At 46.8% G+C, this 25,450-nt stretch overlaps 1 protein-coding gene across 1 annotated transcript in view; it reads left to right on the forward strand.

Moving 5' to 3' along the window:
- KIF14 (kinesin family member 14) overlaps window positions 1–25,450 on the forward strand; it is a 1,355,767-nt gene that overhangs the window by 1,048,185 nt on the left and 282,132 nt on the right. The gene's annotated exons all lie outside the window — the stretch shown is intronic.

The raw sequence follows: 25,450 nt of genomic DNA on the forward strand, positions 1-25,450 counted from the left end.
CCTTTGTTCCACTTTTTGGCGGGCTTCTCCACAGAAGCCCTCCAAATGGTGCCACTCTGTCTGGGGTCTACAGGATGTGTGGGAGGGGGATTAGGCACCCTGGACTGAGTTGCCTTGGCAACTCAAGTCGCACTCTTGTGTGATTGGCCCAGTGGTGAGCCGCCCGGCTCACCACTTGGCATGTTTGAGTGACAGCTAAGCTGTTGAATGGGGGTTTTGCTGCATAAAAGCAGGGCTTTGGGGACTGGAACTTCAGAAGTTGCCACAGGACCTAAAGAATCCGAACAGGGGAGAAGCTGAGCCATCTACAATGACGACACCACCGGTGGAGCCCTACTGTACGAACTCACCACTTCCCCGACGACAGAGGAGATCTTCTTCCAGGAGAGTCTTCTTCCCTTTGAGCTGGTGGGACCAACCAGTTTGCCTTTTTCGCCTTCCTGGATCGTCTCGTGGTCGAATCGCCCATGCCAAGCATCCCGGCGGCCGGATAGCCACGCTTCACCACTACCGCGAATAAAAGGGTCGTACTTTTTAACCAGGAAACTCCGCGGCTGGTTTCTTCCCTGGCAGTGCAACGACCTCCAGCTTTCATCCACGTTGAGATCTTCTCTTCCCCTGGACGAAGCCCCGACTTGCACCCGCTGCCAGGAACAACTGCCCCCGCTGGAGCTTTCTCACCATTTCAGGTACTGTGCGCCAGGTCTCCCTTGCAACAGATTGTCCAAGGTGTCCCGTAAATCCTTGACTCTCTATCCTGGGGTGACCTCGGACCTGCTAACTTTACCTTTCCGAACTGATCCAACCTCTTTTGACTTTTCTGCAGACTTTGAGTGCATTTCCACTGTGTGATCTTGGGCACATTCTGCCTTGCTCTCTCCAAGAGTGGGCCTGGCCTATTAACTTTTTGCTATACAATAGACCCTGCCTTTCTTGACTTGCTGTGGTTTCTTAAAAGTGTTGATACTGTGTTCTTTCAGCCACAGCTACCAGGTAAATCTGGGTGGTACAGACTGCTACCAATTGGGTTTACTGCTTACTCCTGTGGTCTTAAACTTTTTGCAGTGGTCCCTAAGGGAACTGCACAGGTTTCTGCCTAACACAAGGGGAAATGGAGAGGGGAGGGGAAAACAGGGCAGCAATGATCTGAGTAAGGGCAGCAATGCTCTGAGTAAGTGCAGCCAGGGCAGCGCAGTTCTGGGTAGTGCAAGAAGAACCAGGAACTGTAGAGTTTCAGTTAGCCCTGGAGCGGCAAGGATGCCATTCCAGGGGGAGGTACCTTCTGTCACTGGCATCAGCGGACCTTTCAGGTCACCACAGTCAAAGGATATTTGGCAGTGTGTCACAGACATTCTGTGTTTAAAAGGTCCTTCTTCATTATCCTGGTTATGGCCCAATTCCTGAAGGCTCTTGTAAATATGTTTCTGCCAACTCCCTTTGTTGTCCCGGACTGGGATTTTAATCTGGTTCTTGTTGCAAGCTTCGTTTGAGCCCATGCATTTATGTTCATTATGGCTGCTATCATTGAAGGCATCCTTTCTGGTTGCGATTACTTCAGCCAAGAGAGATTTGTGTTGCAAGCCCCCGTTCCTATGGTTCCCTGGAGAAAAGGTTTCCCTTAAAGTAAGACCTGATTTTCTTTCTAAAGTGGTTTCTGAATTCCACCTTTCTCAGATCATAGATCTACAGTTTTTCAATCCAACACCACATGCCTCTGAGGAGGAGCGATTCTATCGCTTAGACCTCCAATGAACTTTCAGCTTTTATGTTGCTAGGACATCCGAGGTCCAGAAATCTGACTTGCTGTTTGTGGCCAATTCTTTGTCTCACAAAGGTCTATCTGTAACGAAGCAGACTCTATTGCGATGGATTATCCTTTGCATCACAGAGTCCTACCAATCCGCAGGCAAAGAGCTCCCTTCCGGCACCAAGGCACACTCCACTAGAGGAGCCTCGGCCTCGACAGCCTCGCAGAGTGGATTTCCCATTAGGGACATTTGTCGTGCAGCCACATGGTCATCCTTGCACATATTTATCAACCACTATTGTCTGGATGTCCCCTACAACCCCTGTCAAAAGGTTTCCGAGCAGCAGAGCTGGATGAGGATATCTATCAGATGAGGAATCGGCGGGAGAAGAATCCATAGAAAGAGCATTGCGATGAGTAATTTCTCCTTTGATACTGGGATGAGGAAGAGACCAACTAGAGAACCACAACCTCATTAACACACACGCATACAGACATTAGTGGTGTACTGGGACGAGGAGGAGGCGAGCAAGAGTAATGCAGGACACCTGTGAGCGGTCCATTCTTTTTAAGATCAATCATGGCGGCAATAACTTTAAAAGCAGGAAGTACTGTGCAAATGGAGGCAGCTGTGGAAACAGATCTCTCTGGCAAAGTGGCATGGCAAGTGGAGCACTCAAGACCCTTTGGAGGATACAGAGTGTATACAGCGGGAAGCAAAGCTGAAGGGTGCTGCAGGCCGGTGACAGAACGCAAGAGGGGAGCCAGCGTAACCAGGTGAAGCGATCTCATGAGGCCCCAGCTACAGGAGAAGCATCTCTGGGTGAGCAAAGCCACAGAGAGCCGTTGGGAGACTGGATGAGGCGCCGCATGGGAGAGAAAGAACTTGTGGCGGCAGGAAGCCTTGCTGTAACACCGTAAGATCTGACCGGTTAGTGAACCAAGCAGGGGGAACCCCTGGTTGGCAGGAGAGCATGCAAAGCTAGCAATGAACACTGATTTGAATAAAGCAAGTATTTTTTTGAATATCGATCCAAATGAAAATGAGAATAAGTAAGTACTTTTGAATACCAATCTGGGTGAAAGCAAGTTTGTGAAACTTCAAGATACTGTATAATATGAGAAAACGAGCATTGGCAAAAGCTTTGAGAAGCATTGGTGAACAAGCATTGGCAAGAACCAAGAGAAATTAAGGAACTGTGTGATATGAGAAAACGAGCATTGGCAAAAGCCATGAGAAGCATTTGTAGAGGAGGAGCCAAAAGCCTCCACTAGAAACCTTGCACCTAACCTGCCTATATGTTGGGAACCAGAGATCGTGACAACGGTGACACTGGTAATGATGCCAATAAGAAACGCATCCTTTGAAGCAAATTACCCGTTGAGAAAGCAATTATTTATGTATCCATGAAGAGCTGACCGTCTCTTAGGAAAGGTACCTGAAGAGCGGGAGAGGATGAATGAATGAAAGAACAGACTGGTGATGTCACATGATGTAACGTGACACACTGAGAAGAGATAATAGTGGAGAACGTAAAGAGGACTGTTGGGGAGAAGTTGGACCCCCACCCGAGCTTCTGGGGTTCCGAGCTATGGGAGACCCCAACACCTCCCATTTTGCCCAAAGAAATGCAGCAGAGTCCCAAGCAGGCAGCGACATGTTCCAAACTGTGTTTATTTCTGGGCAGCAAAAAAAACACGCAGAGAGTTTCGTGCACAGCGAGAATCCAGGCACCGTCTCCACCGGGACTGGCTTGCAAGCCAGCTTTGTAACACACTGCAGGCTGACCTCACAGAATTGGACCAGCTCCCAGAAACCTATCTCATCCTGCTATTGGCTGCTAAGTGATAGGTTACCTATGTAGCCCTTATAGGAAGCCTGACCATTGGACATTAGGACTTTTGCGTCAGTGGGTTGGTTTAGCTGCGCCACCCCCATTACCTAATTCTAAAGTTGTTGCAGTATGAATCTGTTCCCATGAGTTTTAGCTGAAACAGGCTTTTCGCCCCTGGGCCCTCAGCATTCATTGGCCAGAGCTGAGCCATTCTTGTTACAATTATGTTTCAAATGGTGTGTGGGTCTTGCGAAAATGTCTTTCGTTCCCAGGGAAAAACACTGGGCTCTTGATGTTCTGCTGTGGCTTACTCGTATTTGTGAAGAATTAAAAATGTTTGTCTGCCAGGGTTCACTGTCGTTCAAGGAAAGCAATCTTATCTTACTGTACGACCTTGGCTGCTACTGGGTTTGCGAGGAGCATTGCTGAAGTTCGCACGAATACCCACTGTGGCTGGTGTTCAGTGAGACAAATGCACTTGGCTGTGATTTTCCTGAAACATAGCTTTACACTGTGGAATTAGATCAGGTTAGTTCATACAGGCATCTGCAAGCCTTTAAACAGGGATTCTTGTGTTTTGTAGATTCTGGTATTACTGCATTGGCTAATTAGCATGTAAGTTGCAATGTTGGTGAAGTGGGTGTCTTTCAGCATATTTGTCACCCATGGGTGCGCTGGGGCCTGGTTCAAATGATAAGTGGGCTCCTTATTCTTCCTGCTTTCCTGCCTAAGTGATCATAGAATCTAGCTATACGTAGTATATAGATTGCAGACGGTGCCGCCAAGGTTTATATAAGCATAAGAAATCTGAATGTTCCACGCTGTGTTTTAGCAAACTGGGATCTCATGAGCAGTAATCCTGAAAGTGTTGCAGTTAACGAACAGTAGCTGATGACCAAGAAAGAATCAAGGAGGCTTGTCCGACCCAGTGTCAAGAAGGCCAGCATAGCCGAGAACTGGTTGTCTATTCAAAGGATACAATTAATACAAGAGACAAGCCAAGCTCCTGCCAAGGTGCAGCTGAGGGACGATGATTGCCAAGTTCTATTTGTTTTAATACTATTTATTATCGAAAAGAAGCTCGAAACGTGGTCATCAGTCATGTGACCTGGATGGAAATAGACCTAAGCAGTCTCTGCAGAAACCAGAAGATAAGAGCATACACGCACTCCCTAATATTCCCAGGAGTTGTGAAGCCTACAAGGCCATGTTCAAAGGCTAATTGATGACAGAAAGTAAGAGTGTGATGATAGATGTTGGGCTAATTGGGTGGGGAGGTATGGTGAAGACCAACCCACCAGCACCTGGAGTTCCAGCTTGTGCGCTACTAGCGAGTGGAATGTTCCAGAAGGGTACAAATGTTCCAGCCAATTGTAGAGAGCCACATATCAAAGAGCCCTATAGTTTGAGACTCAATAGATTGTCGTGTATTTTCTGACGATGAACATGACTTGCATTAGAGGAGGGCTTAGTTGCCCACCTGACAGTAGAGACCAATCATAACCTTAACCCCCGTAAAAAGTATATGTAGATGTTTCCCATTAGCCAACCACAGCCCCACATAAGGTTTTACAGTTTGCCACGTAGTATGACGTCAATGATGACGAATTTATAGTATAAAATGTTTTTTATGTAAATCGTTCCGATTTTGCTGTGTGACATCTGTCGATGTCCGTTGTACTCCCTGCTTTAGATCATTGTTAATAAAACAGCGTACACCTTGCTAACTTCTTGGGTCGAACTTATTATTGATGTTTGAGTAATTTCTACATCCCCATCCTTCCCATAGGAGTGCCACCTCGTCTTAAAGAACCCCCTTGGGTTAACAGTGGTGAACAAGCATAGGAAAGAACCAAGAGAATTTAAGAAACTGTATGATATGAGACACAAGCATTGGAAAGAGCCAGGACAATATAAGAGTGGAACAAGTGCATGGTGGCAAACCAAACCACGATACAACACCAAGAGGATGTAATATGTGAATGAATCCAGCACAATTGTCAAGCTGAGACATGGGAACGTGTTGGTGAAAAGGAAGCATGCAAGGTGTGCTGGTTGCGTGACCTGTAATGGGTGGACTGTGTGGTCTGACAACTGTGCCTAGACCGAGTAAACCCCCTCTAAGAAAAAGCCACAGAAAGCACCCACGAAGACGCTTGTGTTTGAATAGCAAGGAACCATTGTTTTTCTGAAATCAAGAAACTGAGCTGAATATTTGAATTGGTGAAAGGTAAACCTATCCGACGAGCTGGGAAGTGTCCCAACGCTTGTGTTATGGAAAACTGAAAGACTTGAACTCTTGGGGAAGGGAACCCCAGTGTCTTGTGAACTATCTTGAAGTTGGGGAAGGGAAACCTAGTTATAAGCCAAGAGTTGGAAGAAGCTCTGAGCTCTTATTTGAACACTATTTTGATGCTGACATCCCTACACGTTGTATATGTTTGGATGTGAGGGCAAGTCTAGATTTTTGACACAGTTATTTGCTTTAGACTTCCTTAAACGGACTATCTTTAGTTTCCTTTAGGTAGGGAAATCCCACCTTAGCATAGGACAAGTTAGACATTTTCCCATCCTGCATTTTTAGTTAATAAAGGTTCCTAGACCAAACTTGAATCTGTCTGTGTCTGCTTCGTAATGCCTTCACAGCGCACATGCGCAGTCCATATTGTAGCATCCAGTAAAGCCTGGTGCCACTAAGGGAAGAGGGGTGTCCTTACCAGAGTCCTCTTGGATTTAAAGACAAATCGGATACAAGTATAAGCTGGTTATGTCATGATTGGGCAACAAATAAATGTTTCCTTCCTCTTATTTTTCTACAAATCAAATCCATTGATCCCGCCCCCTTGATTTCAAATGTTGAGGAATCTGTGGGAGGAATGAATTCATTATCTATGATAAACCTATTTACAGTGCAGCTGCTCTTCGGAAACATTTTGCTGCCAGAGGGCTGAGCGCGGCTCCGAATTGGCTCCATCCAACGCCTGTATGCACCCCGGACTGGGCAAGATGTCTGGGACCAGTATGGGAGTATGCATCTCTTCCATGTCAACCCTATATGTCGAAGATGTGACATCTACGATGAGTAGGGGGACCAGTTTCCCTTTGGGTTTGAACTGTTGGTCTCCATGGGGGAAAGGGTCTTTCCAGAGGAATTCTACAAAGTGGGGAAGGCCGTCCACTTGTGCCTCCCCTGAGAGCTTGCTGCGTCTGCCAATGTGAACTCATCCTCTTTCCCTTCCACCCGACAGGGAAAGTAAGAGACTGGATGCATGGGGGAAGGTGGCGTTTGTGTCAGGAATCCTGGCCCTTCGTGCTGTGAACGCTTCTTGCACCTTGGCGAAATTCTCTTTTGGCCTTTGGTCGGCTGTGGCGAATGGTGACAGACAGCAAGGAAGTTTCCTGACAGATTTTGCAATCTGTTTTGGATACGGCTGAATGAGTGGTCAGGTCCATGGCCACAAGCGTTGACAGCCCTTTGATGACCAAAATCTGTTTGGGGGCGAAAGCTGATGACTCTCTACACAAATTTCAGTCATCAACGGCCACAGCAGTCATTGGGACTAGCCATGCACCAGTCCTCCATGTCCTCATTGAGGGGCTGTGGGTTTCATCCTTTAGGCGCTGATGCCCCGAGAGGTGGTGACCAGACCACAGGGCAAACATTTCCTGAGGCGTAGAGGTAGAGATTCCCCCAGAAGAGGTGCAGCGGCAACCACTGTCCCTTTCGCAGCTCAAGAGCCAAACCTTTGTGGGGTTTTCTGCCACAGATCCCCTGTAAAGGGGATACCCCCAGCACGGAATGGGTCAAAACCACATTTGATGCTTGGGCCTTGTAAGTCATTAAACTGGAAAACTGTCTCCCTTTCATGCAGCTTCCTCTGGACCACAGACTTGCACCAGCACCTTGCATCCGGATCTCATACTCTAGAATGAGGTCTGTCAGCTTCTTTCTAAGAGTGTGATAGAACTGATACTGCACTATGAGGCAAGGGGTGGTGCTCAACCTAGTTTGTGGTGGCAAAGAAGTATGGGGGCTTGTGCCTCATTCTGGATCTGAAGTTGTCGAATGTGTACCTTTGCAAGGACAAGTTCAAGATGCTTACGCTAGCTCAGATCCTGCAAGCCCTCGAACTGTAGGAATGGTTGGTGTCATTGGATCGATGCCTACTTCCACATGCCAATTCAACAGAAATACAGGAAGTAACTAAGGTTTGTGGTGGACCAACCTCACTACCTATTTAGTCCTTCCATTTGGTCTTTCTTCGGCTCCCAGGGTTTTCACCAAGCTGCTAGCGTGGTGGCGGCTCACCTCAGGAGGGAAGGCATTCTTGTCTTTCACTACCTGGATTACTGGCTCGTCCGAGGTTGCTCCGCCGATCTAGTTTCGGAGCATCTTCTCTGCACTTGCAATCTATGGCACAGCCTATGCTTTTTCCTTAACTTCTAAAAGTCTCAGGGTTCTCTGTGCCAGTCTCTGCCAGTCGCTATGCCAGTCTGTCTGACTTTATCGGACAGTCTTGGACACTCGCATGGCAGGGCATTCCTACCAGAGGACCGAGTGGCAAACATCTTTCAGATGACCAGTCTCCTCCAATCCCAGGAACAAGTCACTGCTGCAGGCTTCCTGTGCCTTCTGGGTGTTCTGGTTTCCTGCATCCTAGTGGTGCCGAAGGCAAAACTGTGCTTCAGATCGCTTCAATGGCTTCTCTGTTGACTATTTTCGCAGTTTCATTGCCACATATTGCACCTTTTACAGGTCTTGGTCCAGGTGGCTCAGGATTTTGCACGGTGGGCTGTGCAAGACAACTTGCTGAGGGGCATGTTGTTGCATCAACCTTGGCCCAGGTGATGGTAGTCACGTACGGATCTCTGACTGGTTGGGCTGCATACCTTTCGGATTTGACTGTGAGCAGACCTTTCTCCCGTGGAGTCTCAGGAACACATCAACTTGCTCAAGCTGAGGGCGATCAGGATGACCCTGGTTGCCTTCCCCCCCTGTGAAATGCAAGGCGGTTCTGATCCTAACGGAAAGTACATTGGCCATGCACTACCTCAACAAATGAGGTGATGATGGGTTCTATGCCTCTCTGCAGAGAAGCAATACGACTGGTTCTGAGCTTTGGGAAACAGCGTCCCTCTGATGGCAGCCTATCTGGCCGGAAGAGAGAATGCCACAGCAGACAGACTTCAGCCTCCCACGAGTGGGAGCTCTTGCAGGAAGTTCTGGAGGTGACCTTCTTTTGGGGAACTCCTCAGTTGGACCTCTTTGCTTCCAATATGAACAGAAAGTTCAAGTTGTCCTGCTCCAAGGAATTTATTTTTCAGGGAGCTCTGGGGAACTCTGATGTTTGAGTGGACTTTCAACCTCCTTTATGCATTCCTGCCAATCCCTAAATTACATAAGATAACCCTTTAATGTGAGGTACTTTAGGTGAAACAACATATATTCACACAATTGTACCTCAACCTTTCTTCTTATTTTCTTATTTTCTTATTTCTAACAATGTCTGTTTTTTTGCATTGAATGACTAAGGCAAAAATCTCTTGACTCATTTTTAATAGCCGATCAGTACAATGTGTTCGTTATTTCTTTATCATTTCATTTTTGCATCACTTATTTAGTGCAAGTATACATATTTCATATTCCATACTCGTATAAATATATTGTATTTGTAATACATCCCGTGGTGTTTGTCATTTTCCATACTAGTGGGGATGCCTTTCCAATCACACATTTGAAAACAATTCTAACGTGAGCCCTAAATGCTGTTTACGTAGGAAGTTCTGGAGGCAATCTTTTTTTTGGGGAACACCTTTATTGGGCCTCTTTGCTTCCAGTATGAACAGGAAGTGCGAGTTCTGTTCGGGGGAATTTCTTCATCGGGGAGCTCTGGGGGGACTCTCATGGTCGAGTGGACTTTTGCCCGCCTTTATGCATGCCCGCAAATACCTGTCATTCCACTGGTTCTCAGAAGACTGCACATGTTCGGGACCGCGTTGATCCTGATCGCTCTGGACTGGGCCTGGAGAATGTGGTATTTGGAGCGGCTGGACGTGTCCATCTGTCTTCCCTTATGCCTCCCAAGGAGAATCGACTTGCTCTCCCAATTAGAGGGGCAAATTCTCCACCCAAACCTAAGTAGCCTGAACCTTCATGCTTGGCTAATGCGGCTGATATACAAGGTGTGGGACTTGTTAGATGATGTCCTTGATGTGCTCCCTTCATCTCAGAGACCCACTACAAAGTCTATTTATGTCTGCAGATGGCGTAAATATTTGTTTTGGTTTTGGGAGAGGGATCTTGACCCTTTATCATCTCCATTATCCCCTGTTCTGGACTTTTTTGTTGCCCTTAATCCAAGCAGGCCTGCAGATTGGCACTGTGAAAGGATACCTAACCATTGTTTCGTTTTTCAAGATGTCCCCGGATCAGGGCTCGTTCTTTTCAATCCCCATTGATGTGCAGTTCTTGCCAGGTTTGTTTAACCAGTTTCTTCCACACCAGTTTGTTGTCCCGGCATGGTATTTCAATTTGGTTTTGACATTCCGTATGGGAGCTTCGCTTGAGAGCCCCTACATTCATGTTCTATTAGTCTGCACATCCTTAAGGTGATTTTCCTGGTTGCCATCACTTCCGAGATAGGTGTTTGTTATGTTATTTGGTATTTGTATTGTGCTTGCTGCCATTGGTATCCCCTCGAAGCGCTGTGAGGATGAACGCTCTTTGGAAGACCGTAGTCTGAAGATTGAGCAGTGATAAAAGCAGTTGTAAAATACATGTGCATGTATAGCCTTAACTAAGGTAGGTAGGGAGTGGTCCCCAACAGCAGCCCATAATTGTCAAGCGAGGGGACCAGTACTCTGAAAAATTGACAGAGTCAGGGGGTTCACAAATTTTGTGTGGGACTCAAATGTTTTCTAGAATGTTTTGGAGCCAGGTCCAGGGTGCTGTATGTTTAGGGGGTGTTTGTAGTCAAACAGTATGTATCGCAGATGTTTCTGGCTGTGTGGGCCGAGCCCCCAGTGGGACACAGCTGAATTCCCTGGGATGCAGTGCATGAGGATCTGGTGAACAAATAATTAGATTGCAGTGAACAGTGTTCACCCATGGAAACACTCTGGGAAGGAAAAATGCAAGTGTGGCAAAACATAACAGTGGCAAGATTCAAAACAGCAATCCAACCCCTGGAAACAGTGGAAAGAGAAATGCGAATGTGGCAGAAAGACTGTAGTGGCAATATTCAAAAGCAGCAAACCCACCTCTGAAGACACTGGGAAGAGAAATGCAAATGTGAGTGGAAAAAACACAACAGTGCGGAGATTCCAAACAGCAAACCCAGCCCTGGGAACATTGTGGGAAGAGAAATGGGAGTGTGGAAAAGGCATACGTGGTGAGACTCAAAACAGCAGACCTACATTTGAAGCATTCTGGGGATGGGGGAATGCATGTGAGGCCAAATTTAAACTATGGCTAGTTTCAGTGTAATAAATCTACACTTGGGGAAACTCTGAGAATTACAATATTAGTGTGGTAACTACAGCAGTGGTAAGACTGAACAATGTATTTTACCTGGAAGCAGCTGTAGAGGGCGAGCGTGGCATCCGGTGGGGGTGGGCGACTGGGCGCCCAGGCAAACGGGGATGGAGGGCTCCCTGCGGAAGGCACCCTTCGCCTGTGCCCTTTGCCGGCTGCCCCGAGAGTCCCTGCCAAGAGGCTGAGATTACATGGTCCCCTGACCCTGAGGGAACACCAATCTGGTGTCATTGGGGTGCGCAGGGAGGTGAGCCGAAGAGAATGGAGGCACAGCCTGGTGTAACCAAACAAGGAAATGCTCAGAGCTTGAATGAGAAAGGGAGAAGGGGGAAAATGTCAAAAGCTCTAAGGCCCATGAGGCGGCCTCATCCATGCTGGATGCGGCAAAAGATGTTTTGAAGCTTGAGTGAGCTCCAGGTGTTCTGTTAAACCTACCTACTTGGTTTTATCCAAGGAGAAGGTGACTTTTGAGAGTGAGAACCTCATTTCATTTTCTTCAAAGGTAGTCTCTGATTTCCATGTCTTTCAAAAGTTCCATCTTCCTGCGTTTTTTCCTCATCCTCCTAAGGCAGAGGGGCGATTCCATAGGCTGGATCCAATGCAAGCTGTCAGCTACTTTGTCTCTTGGAATAGAGAGGCTAAGATGACTAGCTATCGTTAGTTACTCTGGTGCTTGTAACTAACAAGCTGGGCTGTGATCAAACAGACTGTCAAGGTGGATCATTCTCTGCATCTTGGAATGTTACGATCTGGCTGGGATGTGCTCGAGGGTCTGAGAGCCCGCTCTACCAGACGAGTGGCTGCCACCTCTGCCCTCCAGATGCGAGTCCCTGTCCCAGACATCTGACAGACAGCAACGTGGGCGTCTCTGCACACGTTTGCTAAGCATTACTTCTTGGATTCCCTTTGGGACAGGACACCCGCTTTGGCAGTGTTAGGGAGAATTCTCTTATAAGGCTGATTTCCCAAACCTAGTGAGTCCCCCAGCAGCTTTGCTGGATGTTTGGGGTTTGTTTTTTTCTCCTGCTAAGAGTGAGACTCTTTGACTCCCACTCTTAGGCATGATTTGAGGTATGTCTTTGACTTTTTGTGTGCTTATGGGCTATGTTTTTTTTTTACTCTATAGGGTATCATCTGTTTTTGTGTCTGTGTTACACAGCAGCCTCAGTGCAGTAACACAGGGGTGTCATAGTGACTCCCAAACATAGACTCCATACCCTGGGACTGACTCCTGTCTCCCAGGGCATGTAAGTCACCATTGACTTTTCTAGTCCAAAATTGTGAACAGAACCAGTACAAACCATCATATTGTGGAAGTACTGGAAGGGGTTAATTCGATTGCCCCTGGGTCTGTTTTCAAGGGGGCACTGTCCAGTCCCCCCTTATCGAGTTTGTAGCTGGTGGCAGTGGTTAACACGCAAAATATTCCACCGGAATATTTCCTTTGGGATTTTCCCATTGATTTTAAACGCACCACTTAAAGATACCGCCGGTTTATTTATTTAATATTAAATCCCCGGTTGGGTCTTTTTGCCAGAACTCTTTTCTAAAATGGCTTTTGTGTCCGTCTCTGTAACTCCAACCAAGGTCGGGCCCTTTGTTCCACTTTTTGGCGGGCTTCTCCACAGAAGCCCTCCAACTGGTGCCACTCTAGGTTCCACAGGATGTGTGGGTGGGGGAATTGGCACCCTGGACTGCGTTGCCTTAGCAACCCAAGTCGCACTCTGTTCTGATTGGGCCAGTGGTGAGCCGCCCGGCTCACCACTTAGCATGTTTGAGTGACAGCTAGGCTGTTGAATGGGGGTTTTTCTGCATAAAAGCAGGGCTTTTGGGACTGGAACTTCAGAAGCCGCCACAGGACCTAAGAAATCCGAAGAGGGAAGAAGCTGAGCCATCTGCAACGACGACACCACCGGTGGAGCCCTGCTGCAACAACCTCACCACTTTCCCGACGACAAGAGAAGATCTTCTGCTGAAAGAGTCTTCTTCCCCTGAGCTGGTGGGATCAACCAGTTCACCATTTCGCCTTCCAGGACGTCTCTTGGTCGAATCGCCTGTGCCAAGAACCCCGGCGGCCGCATAGCCAAGTTTCACCACTGTGACCGCGAATACCAGGAACGCACCTTTTCACCGACAAACTCAGCGACTGGTTTCTTCCCTGGGCAGTGCAACGACTCCAAGTTTCCTCCTCCACGAGATCCTCTCTTCCCCTGGTCGAAATCACAAACTGCACCCGCTGCCAGGAACAACTGCCACCGTTGGTGCTTCCTCACTCTTTAAGGTACTGTGTTCCACCTGGCCTCCCTTTCTTCGGTTTGCCCAAGGTGACCCTTAATTCCTTGACTTACCAACTGGGTTGGCCCCCAGACCTTCTAACTTTGTCTTTTGAACCACCCCAACCTCTTTTGAACATTTCTACAAAAACTTGAATGCATTGCTAAACCGTGTGATCTTGGGCACATTATGCCTTACTCCATTCAAAGTGAGCCTGGCCTATGAACATTGGCTCTACAGTATACCCTGCTTTCAGTAACTTGATTTCGTCTCTTAAAAGTGTTGGGAACTGTTTTATTTTTATGACCTGCCTTTTTCTCTCCCTTTAACCTAATTATTGGAGTGCCATCTGAGTTACGCGCTCACCTCTGTTTTGACAAAAAGTGGTGTTTTAACTTAGACTTGTCTAGTAATTGCTAAGGGAGGTGTAAATACTTTCTGATTGTGTTGGAACTTGCTTTTCATTAATAGTGCTAGTGTATTTTCTAAAGTGTGTGTTAAATAAATAATTATATACTTTTGATACAAAGCTCTGGTCAGTGTTTGCTTATTCTACTGTGTTTTGGCCCTATTGTGTATCCTCTGTATACTGCCCTACTCTTCTTGAGAGAAGTCTGACTGCTCAGCCACAGCTACCAGGTAAATCTGGGTGGTACAGACTGCTACCAATTGGGTTTACTGCTTACTCCTGTAGTCTTAATCCTCTTGCAGTGGTCCCCAAGGGAACTGCACAGGATTCTGCCTAACAGGCAGGACAGTCCTCCAGAGTGTTCGGTCCCCATGATGTCCTTGCTCTCTGCTCTCCTGCAGATTTTCGTACAGCTTTGGTAGTGTAACGTAGATGAGGAATCCGTGGTAGGAAGGAATCCATTAGTAGAACAAATGTCTTGCCTCTCAGTAATGTTTTTTTCTGCCAGACGTTCCACCCATGGATTCCTAATCACCCTCGCGAATTGCCCCTCTTTGAAGATATCTAGTACACAATTGGTTCCTTGGTCCCTAAGTGTGCAAGGGGAAAAGGCAGGAATTGATGCCGTGTGGCGCAGTGCATCAATATATACTGGTCCCAACCTCATGTCCGGAGTGGGTGCATTGAGTTGTGGGACGGAGCCGACGCTGAGCCACGCTGCCCCTTCTGGGGGCAGAAAAGTTTCCAAAGAGCAGCTTCGCTGTGGAAAGAATTATCATAGATGAGGAATCTGTGGGTGGAACATTAATCTGAAAGAACATTACTGAGAGGTAAGTAAAATTCCCATGATCGGTATATTAGTTTGATTATTTTTTTCATTTTCTACTCAACTGCAGGGGCAAGTCTTCATAGACCCCCCTTTTGGCATCTAATGCTATTATCATAGCAGCTGTATGCAACTTTTCACCTTTCTGTTTTTGCAGGAATTCAAGATTTTGTAGTACCCTGACCATTATCTTTCTGCCTTTAATATTTCTTTAAAAATACAATCTAAGCAGTAGTACATTTTACTAATATTGCGTTTCAAGCTTCCAAGCGATTGTTCAATTCTTGTTATAGAACGTCTTTGTTTATTTCATGGAGTGCAAAAGGAGAAAACATATCGGGAGTGAGGAGCATTGAGCAGGCCTGTAGGGCACTTCATTAATCACCATGGTGTTCCTATTAACACAACACCAACGACAGAAAAATCTAAACCTGCCAATTGGAAGATGAACACTGTTCTACACATGGTTGTGGTGAAATAAGGCTGTTCGGTGAGTTTGTTACTAATAGCACATTTACCGTCAGTGCAGAGAATGGCTAAATGGTTAGCTACATCAAAGGCCTGTTTCTGCTAATTAAATACTATTTTAAATATCTGCAAGCTTTTCTGAATATCTGTGGTCTCCTTTACTTCTAGTGCGAAGCGCTCTAGCCCTTTGAAACACCTAGGCACACCTTGAGATATATCTTCAAAATTTCTATGTGAACACTTGCAGATTTCCTTTTTACTGCTGAGCAGTGTGCATGAAACTGCCTAGCTTTTGTATGTATAATGACATTTGTGTCTTTGTTGGAATGGATTTCTGAACTCTGCTCCTGCTCTGGTGAACAGTTATTCAGGAGGCCACCCTGGTTAGTGAAACAAGGAACACGTCTGTGAAGTTAGCAAGGACAATTCAAGGTAGCTTGGAGAGCAGTCAAGGCTTAGTCTCAGGAATAGTGGGGTTGATCTGAGGTCTTGGATGAGCACACACAGTATGATGACAAGAATTACCCTCAGACAGTAGTATATCAAAAAACGTTATTAGGCCCAGAACAAACACAAGTGAATAATGAAGAACACAGTAATAACACTACTTAAACATAGACTATGTAAAATATATGTACAGTCACTTTTCATTCAATGTGGTAAAGTGCAGATTCCCGTCAAAACCTGTTAGGACGGAAAGCAATCAAACTTTATCACAATGGCCAACTCCAGCAATGGGAATCCCTAACTTTATAAGTCCAGCCCTACGAAGATTGCTTAATGTCAATTTGTGCATAAGAGCACTCAGTGATTCGTGAAGGTACAAAACACAATATACAGTGGGGGGGCAAAGTTAGAAGTTGACACTGGAGTGTGGAAAATTTGGTTCTGAGAGTCAGAGTTTGGATCTGCTGCGGAGAACAAAGCTATCCCCAACTTTCGGACGGCCTAAGGGAGCGGAGGCCACCCAAGGCAAGGACCACAAGGCATCCTTCATGCATAAAAAGGGATTAGATGAACCGTGGGCCAACGGTTAGTGGTATGATTACTCACCCCCCCTTAGCTCACTCTAGGGTCAAACTTGGCAGGTTTGAAGATGGTCGCCTGGAGTATGAAATCCCCTCCTTGGTTAAGCTTCAAAGTGCACAGGCGCTGCGCATGCTTGTCCGGTTTACAACTGGAGCTGGATCTCACATCACGAAGGCAGGAAAAAGAAAACACTGATGCAGCTGGTCTCAGGACACTTGAAGACAGGCGGGGAAGTCGCCAACAGTGACCGCCACTGTCGCATAGTGACGCACGCTTCTCTCTCACGGCCCAAAGTAGAAGAGAGTACGAGATTTGGCGAGAAGCGTCTTTGCAGTGTGAACTAGGATTCTCCCAAAGCTCGACCCGAACCTCTATGAAACAACACTCCAGCACGGGTGCCAAGGTACAAGCTGGTCAGTCCACTGGAAGGCCCAGAGACACTTCCGAGAAGGCTTGTTTGCAGGGCACCTAGGAGGCGTCGAGAGCGATTGGTCCCACCACTCCAAGCGGTTGAAGCATCTTTTCAGGGCTTCGAAGATCGGGCGCAAAGCAGGGCTCTACCGGGACAACAGCAGGCTCAAGGTGACAAACCCGCTCTGACTGCTCCGGATAGTCCTTAGATCTGCTTCGCCTCTGGATACTTGGCTCTGTGTATAGATCGATTTCGACCTGTGGGTGATCTGCGGGTCTGAACTCTGGACTCCTCCTCATATCCTGAAAGTCCAGCGGGCTTGCACCCCGGCTCGTCAATTAGGAGATCTGCCCACTCATACTGCAAACAATAGTCCAATCAGGGCTCTCACATGCACAGGCACACCAGACATCCTGGCACCAGTAGTGTGGCTTGGGACCAGACCGTCTCAGCCCACTTCCTGGGTACCCACAGAATTGACATGCATTAGCCTGCATAAAGCGCCGGCTTTCGCGGTTTAATGCATGCCCAAATAAGGACTCACCAGGTCACAAAGAGCAGGAGGAAGGCCAACGGAAAAAATGTCTAAAGGAGAAGACAAAAGACCTTGTGAAACGCAAAAGCATTGGAAATAAAGCATTTATTAGAAACATTACGCTGCCAAAAAAGGTGATCTCGACCAAAACTAAGATCACTGTAAATGCAAACTCTAACATTTTTTATTTAGATTTGTAAAGCGGACTAACAGCCCGAGGGCATCGAGGCGCTGTTGCATGAATCTGTCTTAGTTGCATGAAATTCTCTTAGTTGCATTCAGGAAGAATGCTCATGGTTACATTGAGCTTGCATACAGAATATTCCTCCTCCAATGAGATTGAGGATACAATAGGAGAAAAACACATAGATGGTTACAGCTTTTAGTATATTGTTCTGCTATATTCCGCATCACATGAGAGCCAAGGAGGAACATTATGTTTACCAAGGCAAAAAGAAAAGGGACCCTAGGACTTGTTTAGTTAAACAGCATCATTTTTAGTGCTTTCCTGAAGGATAGGTGGGGACTCCATGCACCACATGTGGGGTGGAAGAGCGTTCCAATACGTTGCTGCCAGGACTGGGAAGCTGGACCCACCGGCCCGAATTCTCAGTGATTTGGGCATGGAAATCCTGTTGACGTAGGCAGATCTTGTACGTCTGGCTGAGGAGGGCTTGACAATTATCTGAGCAAGGTATACAGGTGCTAGTTTATGGACACACTTATTTGTCAGGGTGAGGGTTTTAAAGATTATCCTTTCTTTAATAGGGAGCCAATGTACCTGCTTCCCGGTTTCAGAAATATGTTCTCGCTTGGAAATGCCTGTGGCAGCCCTAAAGGCATTATTCTGAACGGTTTGGAGCATAATGTTTTTACGGACGTCCCAACAAAGAGGGCATTGCAGTAATCCAGCCTAGATCCAATAATTGCTCTTGCAATTGTGAGACAGTTCTGTTCCGACAGAAAGGGTCTGGCTGCATTGAGCATTTTAGAATGGTAGGCTGAGGAAGATGCTATGGCGTTGACCTGCCTGTTCATGGAGAGGTCAGAGTCCAGATAGACCCCCATGGTCATGACAGCTTGCGATACGGGGTATAGGTAGGTTGTCAATCGTGAAGGAACTGTATTGTTTGTCCAGTTTCTTCATAGTCATAGGAGATCCAACTAGCAGAAGTTTGTTTCTTTCACCATTAAGGCATAACCAGTTTTCTGCCATCCAAGTTTGGATTGTGGAGTAGATGGACTTAAGGGTAAATATGTCGTCCTCATAGTCACCAGTCAGGGGATAATAATCTGAGTGTCTGTAGCATAGTTGGTATATGTGATGCCCAAGGTTTCCAGAATGTGGAACGGAAGCCTTGTAAACAGGTTATAGAAGGTCGAGGATATGCATGATCCCTAAGGTACTCCACATTTAATGTTACTATGATGTGCTCAGGCCGACTCTGAGAAGACTTTCATAACCCTTCATTGGAGGAACGAGGTGAACCCAGCAATGGCATTGGGCGAGAAGTTGGCAGCGGAGGAGAGATGGTGGCATAGGGTCTTATAATCCACCAAGCCAAATTCTGCAGATAAATTGAAGAGCAGGAGGAGAGCGGGTCGTCCATCTGATATTTTTAAATCTAGGAGTGCCGTTTCGGGACTGTGTCTTGGACGGAATCCCAATTGGCGGAGGTCGAGCAAGTTATTTGCCTCAAGAAATTTCTGGACCTGCAGATAAGCTGCTTTGTCCAAGATTTTCACAGGAACCAGGCCGTAGTGATGGATCTGTTGTTCCCTGGGACAGTGGGGTCAAGAGATGGTTTCTTGCGGAGGGGGCGTGCCCATGCTTCCTTGAGACCAGTAGGACATGGCCAGACTGGAAGGAAGCATTAATGAAGGCTGTGAGGAATGGGGTTAGGATGGAGGCACAGTCTTTAATAAGCTTAGCCGGGCAGGCATCACCTTTACAGAAGGAAGGTTTGATGGACTTTAGGAGATTGCCGACTTCCTGTTCATTAACTTCCTCGAAGGCGAATGTGGGAGAGTCACCAGCAATCCTACTCAGTAATTCAGAGATTTGGTGCCTGAGTGCACGCTGATTGGCAAGGATTTTGTCTTGCAGGGTGTGGAGTTTATCTAGCATCGCTGATTGGATCTTGTTGCACCAGTCTTAATTTTCCTGAATGGTAGGTGGAGGGGGAAGGGAGTGGGTGTTTCTCATTGTCGGAAGATGGCACAGATCTCTTTAGTCCCGGATTTTGCGTTCACTATTCTTGTGTTGAAGGAAGCAGCTTTTGCTTGGACCACAGCTCTTTTGTAGTCTTTTGAGATAGACTGAAATGCTACTTTAGATGAGTCATTAGGGTTCACTTTCCAATCGGAAAGTGCAGTCCTTTTTCTGGCGCGAAGGTCAAGAAGCTCTTTAAGAACCAGGCATTAGAATGTTTAGAACGCTTGGCTTTCCGTTGGGTGAGTGGGGCAATGGCGTCAACTGCTTTCGTGATGCGTTGTTTTGAATACCGTGGCCAGGATTTCTGGGTCACTTGGGAAGGGTGCCTGCGGGGCAGATACTTGGAGGTAGGGGGTGAGCTTCTTTAGTGAGCAGGTAAGCACTTCTCGAGAGGGGTGGTGGTCAGAGGAATCTGCATCTGACTTGTTCCCTTCATGGTGGGAAGTTCGAATAAAATAACATGGTGGTCGGACCAGGGGATGGGGGAGATGTCCTTGACCCTGGGCGAACAGTTGTGATGGGAGACCCAATTGAGGGTGCAGCCTTTACTATGTGTGGGTTCCATGATGACCTGGGTAAACCCTAGGGTGGACAGGGCTTTGTTCATGAAGGCTGCCTGGGAATCGTTGGGGTCATTAAGGCCTATGTTAAAATCTCCCAGGAGAATGGATTGGGAGGATTTGTTCAAGTTATGCGAGAGCGAGTGGATCAGGGCCTCTTGGAAGTCTGACACTGGCCCTGGTGGTCGATATACGATATGGATGGTGATAGTGCAGTTAGGGGACAGATTGACTTTCAGATGAAGATAGTCACTATTATGGCCAAGTTCTCCTTCCACCTTCCTAATGGGGATGCATTCTCTGGCAATAAGAGCTACCCATCCCCCTTTCTGAATCAAACGATCTTTTCTAGAAACCGAGTCTCCTGGTGGAATGGCAAGGGCCAGGGCCGGGCCGGATGCTTGAGTGAGCCAAGTTTCACTAATGAGCAGTAGGCCAATGTTGCATCTGGTGATACAATCATGGATGTCCCGTGCACGGCTTGAGTGAGCCAAGTTTCACTAATGAGCAGTAGGCCAATGTTGCATCTGGTGATACAATCATGGATGTCCCGTGCATGGGCAGGGAGTGAACGGGCATTAATCAGGGCACAAGTGAGAGGAGTAGGAGGTAAGTGCCTGTGGGTGAGCCTAGGTACAGATCTATTGGTATTTGGGCCCAGCATTCAATGTTAGGCACCGACCGGTCGGTTCCCAATGAGTTATGGTCATTCTGCTCAAGGTGCACAGTATTTGGCAACAATAGGTCACCAATAACAGCTTCTTGTGCATGCAGTTCAGTTTCTAAGGATTTAGGCAAATCAGAGCATACAATAGTGGGCTCCAGCAGTACATCATTGACAATTTCCAACACATCATTGATAATTTTCAATACATCATTACCAATTTCAAATACAGGTAGATAGATTTCCACTGAGCTAGGTACAGGCATGTTATAAGGTAGGGGGAAGCCTGTATTTTGTAACATTGGCTTAAGCCCTTCATGAGAAGTACCAGGCCTATGGGTAATGGAGTCATCTCCTCCCAGCATATCCCAATGCACGTTCAGTTCAGCAGTTTCTGAAAGAGGAGGGGCATCTGCATTCATTGGCATTAGATTAGACGATAAATATGAAGCAGCAGTTTGGCAAGGCTGCCTATTAGCTACATATGTGGGTGTTCCCCAGAAGAGCCCTTAGTTTACATGGTGCAGCCATACTGTTAATGGTACGCACTGGGGAGGCAACAGGCGCTGAAATATGGGCATGCGTTTTCCATGTAGTACAATTTGTCAGAGTTGGTAATCCTGCCCTCCAGCAGGTCTAGTTGATTTTTTGACGGTTAGTGTGTGCTGGAATTGGATACTGTGTTGGGTGACGCTGGGCACCTATGGAGTAAAGGCATGCGCCAGGCACTGGGGGTATCCTCGCTGGCAAGCGTGCGTTTCTCGAGAGGACAGATGGGGCCTTTGCAGTAAGGGACGTGCCACGGGACCATGGTCTTGGGCGCATAGCTCTCGCAGCAAGGGAGGGCGGGGCAGTTTTGCATACGATCAGGTTAGGAGTGAACTGGCTGGACATCCATTTTACGGTGCGCCGCTTATCTTTAATGGGCTTGCAGGGAGTCGAGGTGCTCGGTCGCCAGCAGCCTCGAGTAGCTGAGTGCTGCGGAGAGTGGCTGAGGCCTTATCCCAAGGCCTTTGCCCAGAAGCGGTTTTCCCTGTCGGTCGCCCTCACCCTTTAAAGCGGGAGAGGAGGGGCTGGCAGGCATGGGGATCCAATCAGCTGCATGTTCCCTATGCTTACTGTAATATCGCAAGGGGAAGAACTTGAGGACATCCCCTCAATTGATTTGATGGACTTATCAACCTACACTATGTCGGAATACGACCTGGAAGTGGTTGAGTGACCGGAATCTGAAGAATCAACTTATGATCCTGCTACATCTGACACAGAATCTGACCAGTCACAGGACCGACAGCCAAAATGGCTATCGAAGCCTATTGCCCGAAAGCTTTAAAAGAACTGGGCTCTTAACATATTGAGGCATACAGGAAACACTTCCAAGCTGTTAGGACCGCCCCTCAATCGGTGTGGGACCCCATTGGCCGGACTGGCCCCACGGATTAATAGGGGTATACAATGCGTTGGGGATCCCGATCAAACAAGGAGTAGAACACATCAGAACTTTGCTGTAATACCTGTTGGAGAAGGTTCAAAGAAGGGCAGGGTGAGAACCCAAAGATTGGTCAAAGACAAATCCCTCAACAAGCTGCCAAGGAATACAACAGCTGGAACGTCGGATAAACAGTTTGAAAGCGTAAAACATGATGACCCCTTGACTCCGACAACAGCCCTATACCAATAATCTTGCACCACACCTAAGAAGGATGCATACGTAATTTTGCCTCTTAGAATTGGCAAGCCGAGGAAAGCATAAGAAGAACAAAATAGACACCAGGCGCTCTCTTCATGCAGGACAGAGAAGAAAATGGATAGATTAAACAACGTACGGAAACCCAAGCTCATCAGTTGTCTGACACTGGAAAGAATGTCTCCCTTGGGCGACAGTTTAATTCTAAATAGAGCCAACGTGATTCGACTATTTTGTCACGTCCCTTGTTTGAGATCATTATCAACGGACGACTTGATTACAGTCAAATTCCCAGAGGAAGAAAGAACGAACAGGGTTATCCTCCATCCTGTGTCCTCCTTGATAAGACACTTGCTAATGGAAGAGGCACATCGCCTGAGACCCAGGGGGTTTGATCTAACATAGCTTGACGTAAAGGTTCTAGTGAGTCCAAACACATCTTTGAAATCAGCTATACCTAAAATAGGGGTACCGATCAGGACTCCAAGAAAAAGCATTACGTTACTAGAGAGAATGACAAACGGCCTAAACCATCTTGGGAGTCAGATAGGCGAGGATGTAATGAAAAGGTGAAAACAAACAACGAGGAAAAAGGATTGGAAGAGAACTGGAAGTGGTTGGCCGGGTTACTGGCTGAAAACACAAGCAAACCATAAAGCCAAGACCCCCTCGCGACTAGGCAGTTTAAGCTGGCTAGTTGGAATACAAGGGGATTTTCCCGTCTGTTTGCAAACAGTAAACTTTTCAGGGGTACCTATGATGTAATTTATTAGCAAGAAACATGGCTGACGCTCAAAGGATATACTATTCATTTGAATCCAGCTATAAAAGGGCAAAAAGGAAGACCTATGTCTGGTCTACTAATAGCCATTAAGAACCAGGTACAATTCCAACTCCTGGAGGAGTTCAACCCGAATCCTTATATACAACGGTTACTGGGAAGACTACCACTTGGACCGGAGATCGAGGAGAAAATACTATGTTTGATAAATCTGTATTGGAACCCGAAAATACCAGCTTTAACTAATTTCCCTGACCAGATTTTCAACTTGATTGACATCCAGAGAGAAAAATGGGGGGACCCGGACTTCCACTTGTGTGGTGACCTCCACTCCCAATGTTGTGGCAACACGGGGCGACAATTGGAAGAGAATCTAGCAATCACTTCTAAATCAAGGAAAAGAGGCCTCCTGTGGAACAATGCCATCAATTTGAGAGACATATTGATGCTTAATGGTAACACGTACGGAGACATTCTGGGGAAACTCACTGGGAAAGGAATGGGCAGTGAGCAGATCGGTTACATCTGTGTTTCTAGAAACATGGTTACGGCAGTTCAGTCACTGAGTATCGAAGACAAAGTCTCGAATGATCACAACCTTCTATCGTTCACCTGCACGGCCCCTAACATGTACACAGATTTTAATTACATGGCTGATCCCGATGTTGTCCCGGGTCGAAATGGGCTGAGGATTAGAGCCAATAAAATACCAGTGCTCTCGGGAGAGCTAAAATGGGCCATTCACAATAACAGTTCGCAAGGAGAAACCAGGAGGGTGGATTACATCCAGCTACTAAAATCTTTGGAAATAAGGCAAGGGTCCACGACTAAACCAACTATCAGCCATCACCATTGTTTCGATCCTTCAGCTTTTGGCAAAAAAACTGTTTTGCCAGCAAATTCGTATATTAAGGAAACATCGAACAGTGCAGACAAAAATAAAGATCGACATTTTAAAGCAGCAGTACATGAACTGGCATAAACTGTATAGAAAAAGGCTGATAGAACATGACGCAGAAACTATGCTCGTGAACATAAAATCAAAAAATACATCTGAAATATGGACCATAATTAATGGGCGGGATGCACCTCAGGACTCCTTGCTATTAAACCCTTTTCCTGCAGCAACATGGGTAAACCATCTCTCAAAATTCTTTGACCCAGATCAGCGGGAATCAACTGTTACATCAAGTTCCAATAGTAGGTGGGACCAGCTGGACATTAACTTAACATTTGTACAGGAAGCAATACGGAAACTAAACTGTTAGTCTAGAAATCCAATTTGAGACCGCAAATGCATTTTGGTGGCCGTGGGCCAACCGTCTCATGCACGATACGACCGAATATAGGTTTTTGAGTTTTCCAATGAACGGCCATTTTGATGTAACAAGAATCGCTATTTTGTTTTCTAACCATTGCTCATTGCTTTCTGTTCATATTGCTTCGCAGTATATTTTCCGCTTCCACTGCTCGACTGTGGAACATTGTTGTCTGTATATGAAAAGGACAAGGCCACAGGGCCGAGAGGATAACAAGAGTTTCGCTGAAACACAAACGTAGGCAGTGCCAGGAAGAATGCCCGGCTCCCTCCTTAATGTAGTCTTGAAGCAGAGCCGCAGGGCATTTAATAATTTCACAGCTGCCAGCCAGTCTCGTTATATGGTAGAATATGTTCGAATAATACCGCTAAAGGCTTGAATTATGCTTTTCTAACGGCCCCCCTTTGCTGAGCCCGCTAAGAGCATGTCGGCTCCCAGGACACGAATAGCATCTGATAGATAGCAAGGTCTGGAATGCAACTCCCCCCTGTATGTAGTTCGCTTCCAAGAACAGAAGGGCCATGTTCTATTCAAAAACCGAAAGATGCCTACGCACTCACAAATTGCAAATCACTAGAATAGATGTTTGAAGGTGTCATAGTGGTCGGAGATGTCCATCATCACACCAAGTTCAAAGAAACCCAATGAAGAGGGGTGTTATACATGTCATAGCTGATTGTTTGATATGCATTTTGTATATATGTAACTGATGTACGTAATTCACTCTCTTGCGTCCCTCGAGGTCTAGAGATACACGTCGCGGGGCGTGAGACCGAGTTGGCCAATTGAGACTTTTGCTTTGCAATAAAACCCTAGCTTTGGGAATACAACCTTGTGTCTGGCGTCTCTATCGTGTGTGGTGACCCGCCTTGTTTCCATAGACGTCAGGGTCCCCTAGGGGCCCCTTTCAAGATGGCGCCCGAATAGGGACCCTCCCCCACTTGTTCCTTCGTGTAACGTTGTAATTGAGAAAAGGCAGAGAACGGCGAGGACGGGACGATCGAGCCAGGATCAAGAGGTGTTCGGGGCGCCCTGTAAAAGTGATGAGAGACTCCTTTGCAGATCTGCACACATCTGATCCCTGATCGACATGCCTGGCTAGAGAACAAGGAGGCGAGGGTCCCGAAACGAGGCGGAAGCCAAGAAACGCAGACA

Source organism: Ambystoma mexicanum, chromosome 1q, assembly GCF_040938575.1.
Source record: "Ambystoma mexicanum isolate Mex_15411 chromosome 1q, UKY_AmexF1_1, whole genome shotgun sequence".
NCBI lineage: Eukaryota > Metazoa > Chordata > Amphibia > Caudata > Ambystomatidae > Ambystoma > Ambystoma mexicanum.